This window comes from Toxorhynchites rutilus, chromosome 3, assembly GCF_029784135.1.
Source record: "Toxorhynchites rutilus septentrionalis strain SRP chromosome 3, ASM2978413v1, whole genome shotgun sequence".
Taxonomy (NCBI): domain Eukaryota; kingdom Metazoa; phylum Arthropoda; class Insecta; order Diptera; family Culicidae; genus Toxorhynchites; species Toxorhynchites rutilus.
Genome location: NC_073746.1, coordinates 262233186 through 262247976, shown reverse-complemented (window position 1 = coordinate 262247976; position 14791 = coordinate 262233186). Strand labels below are relative to the sequence as shown.

The following is a 14791-nucleotide window of genomic DNA, read 5'->3' as shown; positions in this document are numbered from 1 at the left end:
AAAAACAAGCATTGTTCATTATCCAGTTTTTGCAGTTTTTTCAACTATTTTGTTTGCTATTTTCATGTTAAGTGATACAAAATGTAGCTTGATAAGCTTGAATTAAGTATGAATCTTAATTATAATAATAAAAGGATGAAAAAAATGATATTTTTTGCAGAATTTTCATTAAAACTAGTATTAAAGGAGTGTTCTGAATATGAATCAAATTTCCAATTCCAAACACTTCATTTTTTGATGAAAATTTTCTGATCTTTAATGTTATAAATAATTGAATAATCAAAACCCGTACATTCTTTGGATTACAGGCTTCATTTAAACATCATTTACAGGTATCGATACAGCCTACAGTTTATAATAGCAAGCGTTTGCAAAAAATTTGATTGTCAGAACGAGTGATAAAATGTTTGCGTTAGTAAATTCCGTATGAAACAAGCATCGTGATTATTTTGTAGATGTTTTATCTATTTTGTTTGCTGTTTTCATGTCAAGAGCTAGGAAGGGTAAAAATCTACTATAAATGGATGAAAAAATGATCTTTTATACAGAAATCTTCATTAATATTAGCATTCAAGTAGTGTTCGGAATTTGAATCAAGTTTCGACGAATGACTCAAATTCCGTACAGAATATGTTTGAACACACTATTTTCAGGCTAATACAGCAATAATTCAAAAATTGGGGTACAAGGACAATCCAATTCTGGAGAAACAATATGGATAGACCATTTGTTAACAAATGTTTTTGAGCTCTTTTCTTGCAAATCGCAGAAATGCGCAAGCGCAAACCAACGAGAGTAAAATTGATTTTCTTAGTCAGGTTTTGTGTGGAATGACGTATGAAGTCGTCAGCGGTTCCCAAAGACTTCGGACCTGGCCATCACCTTATAAAGGGGGCTTGGGTCGAGTGACCAAGGCCTCAACCCGCACCCTCTTAAACTGTCACCTGGTATATGTAGACAGCCCCTTTTATAGACCTTAACTTTCAAAGATACGATGAACATATCATTTACTTTTTTTGCTGTTCGGAATTTGAGTCATTGACATATTTTTAGTTTTTCACCATGAATATTTATTTGTAAACCAAGTTTATCGTAGTCAAATGAAAAAAAAAACGCTCCATTGTATTCAAAAATCAAATTAATTTCGCGAAAAAGCACCATTTTGAGTAACGAGACACTGTTTAATGGCCAACAAAACTTGAGTGTTTGGAATTTGTGGATCAGAGATGTGATTTTTATCGTTTATGAATTATAGTTTTTAAAAAATTACCCGTTGATCCCAAAAATAAGTTTTCGCCTTTTTCCCAAAAATGACTTTTTTAAATTCTTTTAAACTAATGGACCGATTCAGATGATCCACATATAAAATTAAAGCTAATTTGCCGGCTAATTCTTTGAAAAAATATTAGACTAGCAGAAAAATTGGATTTCCCATGTTCTTATCTTCTGTCCTATAAACTACCGCAACCAAAACATATCAACTTTGAAAAAACATGTCTAAAAAAACGGAAAAAAAACAATCAGATCTATGATTTTTGGATATGTTGTGTAAAAAAAATCTTAGCTTTCAAGAAAAAATATAAAAAATACAGCGCCCTTGGTCCCTAAATCATGTAAACTATAAAGAAAACAAATACAATCAACAATTACGAAAACACAATCCATTTTTTTGAGAGTATAACGTTTTTCACTAGCTAATTGGCATTAATTTGATGTATCGATCATATGAATCGGTCCAGTAGTTGAAAAGTTATGATTTTTTTTTTAAATTGCATTTTAGCTGTATATAATTTATAAATTTATTAATTTTCCCCTGCATGCGATCTGTTTACGATTTCATGATTTTTGCCCTTCTCTGCCCTTTTTTTTTGACGTTTCGACGTTTAGAGTCCTTCAAGCGTAGGCTGCCCGTGCCAATATCGTGCCATTTTGCAATGATTTTGTCGACTTACTCATCGTATTCGACAACCAATTACGAGCCAAACCTGTGCCAATCTGGCACCGCGTCGACCGATTGAAAAACTGCTCGACCCTTATTAGGGCTATTTCTTTTCAAGGAAATGGTTCTTATTTTTTTTTTCTTTATTTAGTACAAAACTTTTCGGTAATTCCTTTTATAGGACATACTAGCTGACCCGGCAAACTTCGGCATAACTTCTCTTTCTAATTATCACTCCAATGGAAGGGTACTATCGGATATGTCCGAAGCCAGTAAGCAAAAAAGGTGTGTCGAATCCGATTTTCCCAAACATTCACTGCCAAGGGATATTTTCATTGCTAACGAGGACAAAACAGTTCTGATTCATCTCAGCCAGCTTCTAAGGTGACAATCGTTCCGTAGCCTTTCTTCTTTGTCTACCTGTAGGAAGTGCAGCTGTTTGTAATCTGAAACAATAGTAGACTATGTTTAGCAAATCTGTTGAGCAATTATGGAATGGATTATAATGAGTTGATGATGCAGTCTCAAGTCGAAACAAGGATATACAATTTTACAGTTGCTTTTGTTTTTTTTTTAAATTTGAATATTCTTAATATTGCTATTCTATATACAGTAGAACCTCGATTATCCGCGGAATAGTCTGGCTAGCTCACCACGAATAACGCTGAAGGCAAATTCCAAAAATTCAATTCACATGTGTTCTACAATTACACATTGACAAGCGTTGTTAGTGCATTTGATGTTCGCGGTAGCGAAATTGATCTTCGTTCGAGAGTGGAAATGGATTTTAATGTGATAAAACGCACTCCTATATCGTCTTCTATCCATATAAGTAAAAAAGGATCGACGAATGTGTTGATAAGAGCAAAACTCGAGAAAGGAATTGTCCGATTTAGGGGTGTCTTTATTCTATCATATTTTCTGTGTTAAACATTTATTCCATGTAACGGAGAAACATGTTATTTGCAAATAGTTCCAAAACCATGCACGAAACTTGCGTCTGAAAATAATCTGATATCATAATGTCGAGTTTTGGTAGAAGTACTGAAATTTTATTATAAAAAATAATTTTAAAGGGTCGATTAGAAGATCAATCAATGAACAGTTTGCGATTGGACCCATGAACGTGCACTTAGTAAGAAAACGTGGATGTGATAACGAAAAATAAAGTTCGGGCGGGACGAAGTTTGCCAGGTCAGCTAGCATAAAAATAAAGATTATGCAAAAATAAATTCATAGTGCTCACCTGTATTACCTATCGCTGATGCGAGGGCGATTGAGGGTGATCCGCAAAATAACCTAAAAATAAATAAATCAATTAATATAATAATGAATAAAACAATTGATACATAAAATGTTGAGATCAATAAAAAAATCCTTGATCAAAGAAAAAATCTGGAACAAGAAATTGTTTCAATTGTTGGTCGATTCCTTATAACATAAAACATAAAAATCATACAAAAAATAATTTATAGTACACAGTACACAGCTATATCAACCGATTGACCGGCAATAAATTTGAAGAATAGCCTGGAAAAAATAATATAGTTAATATGCAAGTATATCAAATGCTAAAGTCTATAAAAAGATGGGAAAAAAGTTTCTTCATCCAGGAAAAAGCCGACACAAGTAACCATTTTTACGGCTGGTCGATTTCCATTATAATTTAAACCCTGAAAGTTATGCAGAAATCACGATTCACGATTCGAAGAATAACCTAGGAATAAATAAAATAATTGGTGTACAAGTACATTATATGTTAAAGGAAATCAGTCTGAAAGTTAAAGGCGTTAAAAGCAATAGAAACGATATTAAAAAAGGTTCCTTGGTCCAAAAAAAAAAACACCCCGAAACAAAGAACCGATTTTACTGCTAGATCGATTCACTTCAAAACAACAACAAAAATAAAATTTTGCAGAAAAATAAATCATTGCACTCACCTGTATTTACTATGACTGCTTATCCTAATGAGATGGAAAGCATTGCGAAAATACCCTATAAATGCAAATTAATAAGTATACATGTATATAAAATACTATATCCCATAGAAAGAATGTTATCTTTATTATATAACCGAAATAAATATTTGTTATCCGATTTAACTGCCTCTATTTTGGCCGACCAACACAAAGTATTTTTCTGATAGAACAGTAAAATAATTTTACTCACCTGTCCTTTTCGTTTACTCTGCCGTTCGGATGTTTGATCAAACCAATCAGAAATGAATTAAATTAAGTTTAAACAGAAAATAAAAGTAATTTTTGATACTTACGAAAATCGTTTCTCTTTTCAATAACTGTTGTGCTGTGTTTTGGCAGTTCAATGTGGAGAAAATACACATATCGCAGTGATGACGATTCGTTCTATTCGTATAGTTTTGTTGTGATTATAGCTAAAACTGTGTGCAGTACTGCCTGTGGGAGGCAAGGCGGGGTAAGATTCCAGCACTTTTGTAGCACTTTCCGTTGCTCGATCCCCATGGTGTCTATAACCGTTCGAAAATGTTTGAAACTGGGTGGTGGCTCGTTGTGCGGTTTGGAAGAAATTGTTGCCATTTCATTCGATATCGCTGTGGCAAAAGCTCTGATGGTGAAAATTTAAACAAAACAAAGGCTAAGTATTACATTTTCATGAATTAGTATTAACGTAGAATTTTATTTTCTTCTCTTGGCTCCCAACAAGCACTGCTATTGAAAACGAGATTTCCTCCATTGAAAGTGGAACGCTTTCGAAACAAACCGCTGTCATAAATTCAACGAACCGATCACGAAGAGCGCTGTAATAAATTGATTAGTGATTCTGGACGTGAAGTAACTAGAGCTTCGCATATGTTTTAACATCAATTAAAATATTAAGGACCGCTCACGAGTTTTCGGAGTTTTGATGTAGGACTACGTCTTTCATTTCTATACTGGGGTGTAAGTTCAAAGTTTCGAAAACGAAAGCATTACGCCGGAGAACGAGATTTTGAGCGTTAATAGATCCTAAACAATTGAAAGAAATGGTATGACAAACACTTCATTCGAAAGATAAAATGTTTACGCGTTATAGGCTTGTTACTTTTTGATTAAAGAACTTGTTTCAATAGCCCTAAAATCAAAACAGGCTATTGGAATCACACCATTCGGTATATAAGCGAGTGCCTCTCAGAAATCCACTTGACTATGACTGCGCAACGATTGAGGTACTATCGCTGGAATGAATGGATGTTTCTCTAACACAGACTTCAAAACCATGGAGCCTGAGGAAATCGGCATTGCAAAATAGATGCAAGTTGCGGGTACTTTTGTACTCGCTTGCAGTTTTGCAAACCGGAATGTGTTTTCCCAATACAGATTCCGAAACCAAGAAATTGGGAAAATCGGCATTGCAGATAAATTCAAGTCGGCAATACTTTTATACTCCCAAGCATTTTTACACTCCAGAATTCGTTTTGCTATCAGACCGTGATAGCAAAAGCAGGTACAAATGCAACGCTTTGGCTCGATTATTCAAGACTGCATTGGAAGATATCTCTTAATGTCGTCAGCTCGCTGAACTTCTACGCATCCCGTTTGATGATTAGGCAAAATGTTGATAACTATTTGATGCGATAACTACTACCATTATGCATGAATTGACCTAAATTGGGATTTGTTTGCAATTGAATTCGTAAATAGTTTCATTCATTCACTAATTTGATCAAATCAAATTAGTGCAGCGCAGCGGCGATATTATTCGGATTATTGCTAATGGAAGAAATACAATTGATTACTAAACCAACGGCAGTCCTACGTCAACCTTGCGGTTATATCATAGGTATAACCCATCCATAGTTTTTTTGACATAGAACTAAGTCTTTCATTAAGGGTGCCAAATCAGAAAACAGGTCACGTTTTTATGAAATAAAGTTAACGTTAATAACTACTTTTGCCGCGAACGGATTTTGGCGCTTTATGTACCAAACGAATCGGAAATTCCCTAAGATTTGTTTGATATGCTATACATTACAATCCATTAGTCTGTATATAGTTTAAATTGATGAAAATTGGAAGCATTCCCATTTCCTCGTACATTTGTTCTGTCCATTTGTGTGCTTTCCCGAACAGAGCTGTCAATAACGAGCAACTTATCGACGAGCAACGAAGGGAAAATCGTAAGATGTAAAGTGAACAAAGGAAAAGAAGAAGCACGAAGGGGAATATTTGCCTAGAATATAAACAGTGGATTTTGCTGAGGCAAACTTTCATTCTTCGTGAGGAAATCAACTGAACAACATCGTTGCTGGGCGAGCTGGACGGCGAGGGATCGAATGCCTTTCTCAAGGCAATTGGGGTGGAGGAGTAATATGATGGATAAAATAAAGTTTTCCAAGGGCCTTTTTGAAGAAGTTCAAAGTCGCTGACGCTATGGTGAAGCAGGTGTTAAGGTTGTACATCAAAAAATTATTTGGGGAATACCAAGTTATTCAATAAGTTATATTAAGTTATTAATTTATTTGGGCTCGTGTGCCAGTCGCAAAACTTCTTTCAACTAGGATTGCATTTGCGCTAATCTTGATCATAATGAAGCAGTGCTACTCTTTTCAAGGTTGTTAAGATTAACAGAGAGAGTTTATTTCGTTTATTTAGTCAACAAGAAAACAAATGTCGTTCTGGAATTTTGTATGTGATTTGTTTTGGCTTGCCAGTAGCAAAACTTTCTCCACTAAGGATGACAGCTGCGCTTATCTCGAGCAAAGTATTGTTCTGCGAGCACAATAATGAATCATCAAACAATTATCATCAGATGATTGTACAATAAAAAAAACATTTCAGAGCGACCAAACTGGTAGAATGATTATTTCAAAATTTTTGTAGCATTATAAAATAATATCCGCAGTTATAAACAAGCGACTTGAATCTAACCACAGCGTAGCTCTACGTCATGCGGTCGTGTCTTGAACAAAACCTCCTTTAATTTTTTCGAAATTATTTTTTTCCACTCAAATGCAGAAGTGCCCACCGACGCTGCTTGGTCGAACTAGGTAAACAATAAATCGGGGTAGAAATAGTGCTAAAGGTGTATTTTGACACCTTCGATAGAAATAGTGTTGTGAGATTTTGACGTTTGATTTTGACATTCTTCGGACCATCCGAAGAGTATCCGTTTATTTTTGATAGCCCGCCACACAGTTCTTCCAGGAAAATTCACTAATTTGACCCAACACTGATGAATTTTGCCGAGGAGCGTGTTTTTCATTCCTAAGCTATCTAAATTTCATTGAATCGGACTACCCTTCCAGAAAGTTTGAAGGAGCACAGGTTGAATTTGACCCAGCTTTAATAACTATGCATATAATTCAAAACACTATAATCATACGAGAACGAAAACAATAGCAACATAGTACTAAACAAAACCTTTGCATTCGCTTTGAATTTAACCAACCCTCGGATAAAAATTCTCTTCCAGTTGCACGCGCGTTTTGTTTGATGACAAAACAAAAAAAAATCTTTCAATGAATACACTGGCATACTATTCGGCAGCAACTGGTTGTATACAGACAAGGACTGGTCACATGTCACGTTCTCACAACTTGATCGTTATCCCCCTTTCTACCTCTCGGACGGTAGCATCCGTGTTGAACCGTAATAGGTCAAACGTGAAGAACAATAAATATCCGACATCGAAAACAACATAAACTACGAAAAAAAGTGCGTAAGTACGTAAAGCAGGCATATAAAAAAAATGCGAATACAATAACGTCTTTTCGTTTCGGGTCGAGTGCGTCTGGGATTGTAATCCTTAAAATGCTAACGGACGTCCATCCTGCGACCGTACCTAGCTCGAGTACCTTCCGAACGTTTTCTGTCCTTGTCTAATTCCTTGTTTTGATTTCCCGTCGAAATACTGGCCTCTGGCTATTTCAAAACGAGGTTAACATAGTGATACTCTTGGTTCCACTTGCAACCACTTTCTTACTTCCGCAAGCCATTGCTTTTGAGATTGTTTGTTTTGACAGCCATTGAGAAATATGTTTCGGACAGGCGTTAATGTTTGGAAAATAACGGTGAGCCAACGAAACGCCATGTAAATGGGCATTAGATGAGATTAAGGAATACCTTTGTTGCTTTTATGTACGTTCATGAAAAAAAATCCCTCCTCAAGATTGTTCAGTTCACAAACCGGAACAGTTCAGTTCTGTCAGTCGGAATATCTACTAGTTAGGCATCAGTTAAATTACCTATCCGTACTTAACGTGTCGCAACATATCTCGTTTTCATTTGATGCATGAAAATAATCCGTCAGAATAATATTGCATTTCGCGGAATACGATTTCCAGCATGCTCCGAATATGCACACCATGAGTAAGCGAGCGATCAAATGATTCGACAGTGCCCCGTCATGGATAGTGTTCATCTTTCCACAAAGACTGATTCTCCTAGCTGAGGAACATCCGAGTGAATTTCCTTGCTGGCGAAGGTGCTTACGAAATGCATCCATGGATAGGGGTACCGTTATGAGTTTAATTTTTTACATTTTCACATATATTATTCCAAAGCACATTTTCCATCATATATCATAGAAAATATTTACCCAGATGCATCCGTTCATTTGCGCAAATTCATGGGTAAATGATATTTTGGTTTCTTTCGGGCACCACTAAATTATGCATCCAACCCATCCATTCTCTGCGATGGATGGGTGTTGTGGAGTATATTCCAAAAAGTGAAACCCAATCTATCTTGAAGAAAATGTTTCAAAGTTTTGATATGGTCGGATTGCTGTAGGGTCCAAAAAGCCTTCTGTTTCACGCTGATTATGTCTAAGTAATATTCGAGATGGTTCATTATTGTACTGGCCAGGTTGAAGAATGCACGGAGCGGAAAAGAAAAAAAACCAGTTTATGGTTAATAAAATTTTATTTCCCCTTTAGTTCAATACACCGGCGATTCTCCAATTCCCATCCCGTTTTGTTGTTAAATTTTTTTAAAAATTTTGTTTTTAAAATTGATAAATTAATAAAATAAATCATAATAAAAAAAATTGCACGTATTTTACTGTTGCAGTATTGGCGCCATAAACGCCATTCACAATATCAGCGGCTTGGCTTGCATTTTCACCTTTATAAATGAAAAAATGTAAAATGTACCGAATTTTCTCTTTGTTGACATCCATTGTTAATAATTTGTAAATCACAACTGACAGGAACGAACAAAAAACAGCAAAAGAACTTTTTTAGTATGGAATGTTATCTTTACAACGAGCCTAAACTTGAAATTGTGTGATCGATATTACGCGAGATATCGACCACTACAGCTACCGAGAAAATAATGGAGCACTTTTTTCCCAACCTAATATTACAATTCAAGATGCACCCGATGGTAACTTTCTCACACGGTCTGAGCGTAAAACCAGAATATTTAATATCCAGTCTTGTTCCTGCCAGCGAGTCAACATCTCTTTGGAGGTTCGATAGCGTGTCATGTTGGTTTGCAACATCAAACACGAGGGGGAACTCGATGAAATGATGCAAAGTGTCGGGTTTCATGCCGTTTCATGTTGGCGCTTGTGTATTCTAGCGTACGAACACCTTATTGTTGCCAAATGTAGATTAAACTAGTTACCAATAAGCGGTTTTAATGTTTTGTCGATTAAATGGGTGGAATAATAGTGGTGATGGTGCAAACATACAGGGTTTTCCAACTTTAAATTCCGAAAGTAAATTGAATTAAAACACACTTAGAATTCGAATTTCTATGAAACTTTTATTTCAAATTAAAGTTTGGTTTATGCCATTATTTGTGAAATACAACATCATTCAAATGTCCACCTACGGCTTCCTCGCACACCTTGATCCGGAACAGATAATTTTCGATTACTTTTCGGCACATATGGGCAATGTTGGTGAATGACGAGAGAATCGACGAAAGCATCCAAATTTTTTCAGCATGTAAAAACAGCTTCTTCAATCGATGTGTTGATCTCGCATAATACGATACCACTCAGTGAGTGAGCGAAACCAAACATGTGGTAGACAAGTTCATTCTGTCTCGTAAGTAGAAAGAACAGCAGCTCTATCGACCAATGATTCATTCTCCGTCGATCGGATTTGTGTGCGGATGAGACAGAGAAGGATCGCCAAGCGATAATTTTCCCGTGATTGCACTCATTTGAACAATATCATACCGATAGCAAGCGTTTTAGGGGCCAATGCAGCAAATGTCTGTATATTGTGATGCATACCGTACAAATATTTATAAGCAGGGAACAAAGCGGCGATTTTTATTCGATCAGTTGTTTTGAATGTCCCCTACTTATTCTTAAAATTTATCTGGTGTAATACATATTTTAGATTAATGTGGGCTAATTGTATATGCGATAAAAAATGTTATGTTTTGTAAATGCTTGTGGTACAGTAGTTTGTTTTCGAAGAATAGTAGCATTAAAGGAAATTGGAAAACCGCCAGCAGGTAACTTTTAACGACAAAAAAATCAGGACCACACGGCTAACGTAAAGAAAAAAACATCGTAAAAAAATGTCTGGTGCATGCGAATATACACACAGATGTGATATGAAATTGATAGCAAGAATTTTTCTGTTATTCGGATGGTCAATATTTACCAGTTTTCGTATGGAGTATAACGTTTCATCAATCGATGGAAAATAAATACGATACAGTAATCTTCCGAATATACATATTTCAGTTTTTGCGGAATGTTTCTATTATAAAATACAGTTATTCAAGAAAATAAATGAAGTTCTAATGTAAATCCGAAAGAACATTTCACACAATCAAATAACGTTACGTTCGAAATTGTACCCATAACTTCTCCCAAAAAACGTGTTTAACCTGTTTTAACCCTAATATACTCGCGCGAATGGTCTCCCAGACCGACAATCAATAATTTTGTTCTAAAGAGGGTGAATTAAATGACTTTAAAAACTGAGTGAAGGCGAAGAACACATATTAATAGAGTATCACGTTTTCTGCAAGGAATATTGAACCGATTTTCTTCTGTTAAGAACTTAATAACAGAAAAGGTTACAATTAAGATTAATTTTTCTGGAGGATGAATTAAATGACTTTAAAAACTAAGTGGAGGCGAAGAACACATGTTTTCTGGAGTTTCTTCATTCAATTATATCTTTTTCTTTAAATGAATACCAATATCGCCTTAAAATACACAACAGCAATATAACAGAGACACGTACAGTCTGTGATGAGTTGTGTTTATAGTACACGCGGATTGCTGGACAGAGTTGTTGGCTTTGTTTTACAGTTCAACTAGTTTTATTTTGTCTCGATTTTCGAGTTTTATCAGATCAAACATCAAAGATTCTTTTGATGAATTCTGAGTTGAACTGAATGCAAAGGCGACTTGGCTTCCTTCATTCTTTAAAAAAGTCCTCCACGAAGCCGCTGTTGTTTACCGATGCTGCATTTGTACATTGCACATTGATTCAATGCGATGAGATATACTAAAAGTTGTCCAACGTAAATTTCTTCAGTAGAACAGTGAGGGGCAAAAGTTCGCATTGTACTTTTTGAAACACACCAGTATAAAAATCTTGCAATACGGTGTAACTTTAACACATTATTACATAAGCAGCTCGCACGTAAAGATAAGTTTCATTTCAGAACAATGTTTTTTTTTCTATTTTATTCTATTTTATTCAATTTTCAGAATAACGAATATGATATTTCAAGTAAATAGAAAATTCGAAACTACAGGGTCAAGAATTTCTTAATTCTCGAGTAGTTCATTCGTTTTTCAGGAATAAATATAAGAGATATAGGAAGGATGTAAAGGAAATATAACGGATAAAGGAATCTAGAAAGTAAATATTTTCAACCAAAATGTTTTCATACAGGACATACAAGAGAAAATACATCTGGAAGAAATGCTCGAAATGGCCCCAAAGATGCTTCGGGAGGGAAATTGAAAGCGTCGGAATGTGGCGAGCCTCGGTATTTCTGAAGCAAATCTGAGGAAGAGGTTTATGTTAGTAAGTGAGTCTATGATTTAAATATTTCTTTTACGGACATTTCAACTTCTTTTTTGATGTGACGGATATTCGGTAACCAAATATTTGGCTCATTATTAGCGAATACGAAACTGGGAGAAACTGCACGTGTTTATCAAGCAATTAAAGGATTACATTTTAGGAAGCAATAAACACATTTTTACATAAAAATAATTAACTATGATTAAATTTCTCGTGAAGAATAAATATTAATAGAGTATTAAGTTTTCTGCAAGGAATATTGAACAGATTTTCTGTTAGGAAACTTAATAACAGAAAAGGTTACAGTTATGAATTTTTGGGGATATATTGAAATAATTTTAATATTAGTTAAGAAAGAGTAAATACAGGTCGGACTCGATTATCCGGAATTTTAGACTCGATTATCCGGAGTTTTTTGGTTTTGATTTTTTTTTTGATCGAAAATTTTGAATAATTTGTTAATATACTTTATAAATATGATTATTTGAACAAATTGTGCGAAGCTACATAGAGGAGGGGGTTGGAAAAGGGGTTGGTCAATACAACTAGTTTCAATTATCCGCAGTAGATTCATATACGTTGGAAATTCCGAATTTAAATGAATACATCGATTTAATATTTAAACATACCTAATATCATAATTTAATAAAATATGGATGTAGTTAGGATGAGCAGGGTCTGTTTATTATGTTTTAATTCGGTTATCCACAGTGCATCATATATAATATGATCTTTCGAACAATCATGGGTGTAGTAAGGAAAAGGAAAAGTTGGGGCAGGAGTGTTGAGATTGTTGCAAAGAATACAAAATAAGTTGTAAATCTTTGAACCCGCTTGGATAGTCCTTTGATTTATTGGATTCTCAAAAGATGTCTATTTAGCATCTTCATATGTTACCATATTATCGCAGAATAGATTTAATTAATTAATTTATTTTTTCTTGCAAATTATTATTTATTTCGGTTTAAACATGAATTCATGAGTAACGATGTGCATTAGAGTACCAGTGAGAATAGTCATCTCAAATTTACGAATTGGACTTCCTGAAAAATATTGATTACCTCGAAAAAATACACTATACAACATTTTAGCTCATTCAGACTTTACTTACTATTGTCGTAAAGACGCCAAAGTTTGAGTCTTCCGAAAACCATAAAATCACCGTTCATGCGTTCTTTTACAACCGGCAACGGGATATCAACACTTTCCATGACTTCACAATGGAATCAGTCGGTACCTCGTCCCAAGCCTCGGCCACCCAAAACATAGCATCCCTAACGTTGATTCGCTTAATAATCTCAAGACATAGAATTTTTTCCAATTTCAAAACATTACTCCTCCCCCATGGGGCGCTAGTCAATTTGTGGCTAAAATACTGCATTATACAAATAAGTCAATGCAAACCATAGTTATTTTACGTTACGACAAAACGATTTCTTCAAAGATTTGGTGTTTTTGCGAAAGCCATCAAAGTCCAACGTGGATACAACCAGGCTACAAAACTAGAGGGACGAGATCTAGCTTCATGAGGACGCATCGTATGCCTTTTCGAAATTTACAACAAATCAGTGTAGCCAGCAAGTAATCAATTACCCATCCCTCTTAGATGATGCCTACACACGCTACTAATGATTTTTTCACATGCTACTAATGATAAATCATTGAATTTTGATACAAGTTATCTCAAAAAGTTTATTTCAATAAGTGCGATCTTTTGCCTCATAGGCTGCGAACTTGTGCTTCCACTATTGGACAAAAGTCCCCACTTAATATATAGTTACTATTTGGTAAGCAAACTGAACCCTATTGACTTTCTTTTTAAAAGTTATTAGATGACAACTGTTAGGTGCGCACCTGCGAGCATTAGCACATCGAAAAGTTATATTTTCGTCGTATCGCATTTTTGCATCGCGATTCAGTTCTTCCCTGAGAGCGACACCACTCTACCACAAAGCGATTCGATCCAAAGCTCCGAGGCTAAGCACCCAATCGGATCAGGAAACGAAAATAAAGCAACGGAAAAAACTAACGAACGAATCATAAAATGAAACAAGCGAGCATCGATGAACACGCGCACAGATACCAAACGATGACTCTCACGCTGTGTTCATTCAGTGTTTTCGTTGACACGTTGACACAAATTATTGTGTGCGTTGAATGAATCAAATAAGAGTTGTAACGAGCGCTCGTTGATACGATTTTAACCATCCTTGCATATGAGGCGGTATCTCGGTCATAACTTCACGAATGTTGTCTTTCAAATGTTCAAGAGTTTGCGGAGAGTTGGCATATACACGGTCTTTCGCATAACCCCACAACAAAAGTCTAGTGGGTTCAAATCGCATGATCTGGACGGCCAATTGGCATCACCAAAACGCGAAATTATGCGTCCCTCAAATTTCGTTCGCAATATGGCCATGTTCGGTCGTGTTGTGTGGCACGTGGCGCCGTCCTGCTAAAACCACATGTTATCCGTATCCATATCTTCAATTTGTGGCAAAAAAAATCGATTAACATGCGGCCATAACGCTCACCATTCACATTTACCGTCTCGCCGTCCTCATTTTCAAAGAAATACGGCCCGATGACTCCACCAGACCATAATGCGCACCAAACAGTGACTTTTGGCGGATGCAATGGCCTCTCAACAATCATGTGTGGATTTTCTGAGCCCCATATACGGAAATTTTGGGTGTTCACATAGCCACCGAGCTCGAAATGTGCCTCATCGCTGAAGAAAATTTGATGCAAAAATTCAGCATTTTGCTGCTGTTGTTCGTTCACCCAATCGAAGTATGCCCGACGCATTCCACGGTCACCACGCTCTAATTTTTGTACCAGTTGGACTTTATATGGATATAGGTGCAAGTCCAAATGCAAAA

At 35.7% G+C, this 14791-nt stretch overlaps 1 protein-coding gene and 1 long non-coding RNA gene across 23 annotated transcripts in view; one reads left to right on the top strand and one right to left on the bottom strand.

Annotated features, from left to right (window-relative positions):
- The window catches only part of LOC129776386 (voltage-dependent calcium channel type A subunit alpha-1-like), a 266278-nt gene that overhangs the window by 106038 nt on the left and 145449 nt on the right, over window positions 1-14791 (top strand). The gene's annotated exons all lie outside the window — the stretch shown is intronic.
- On the bottom strand, window positions 2240-3936 carry LOC129776388 (uncharacterized). Its single transcript, XR_008743101.1, has 3 exons — window positions 3880-3936; window positions 3186-3238; window positions 2240-2385 (listed from the first exon to the last, which is right to left on the bottom strand). It is a non-coding gene; the product is annotated as an uncharacterized LOC129776388 (long non-coding RNA).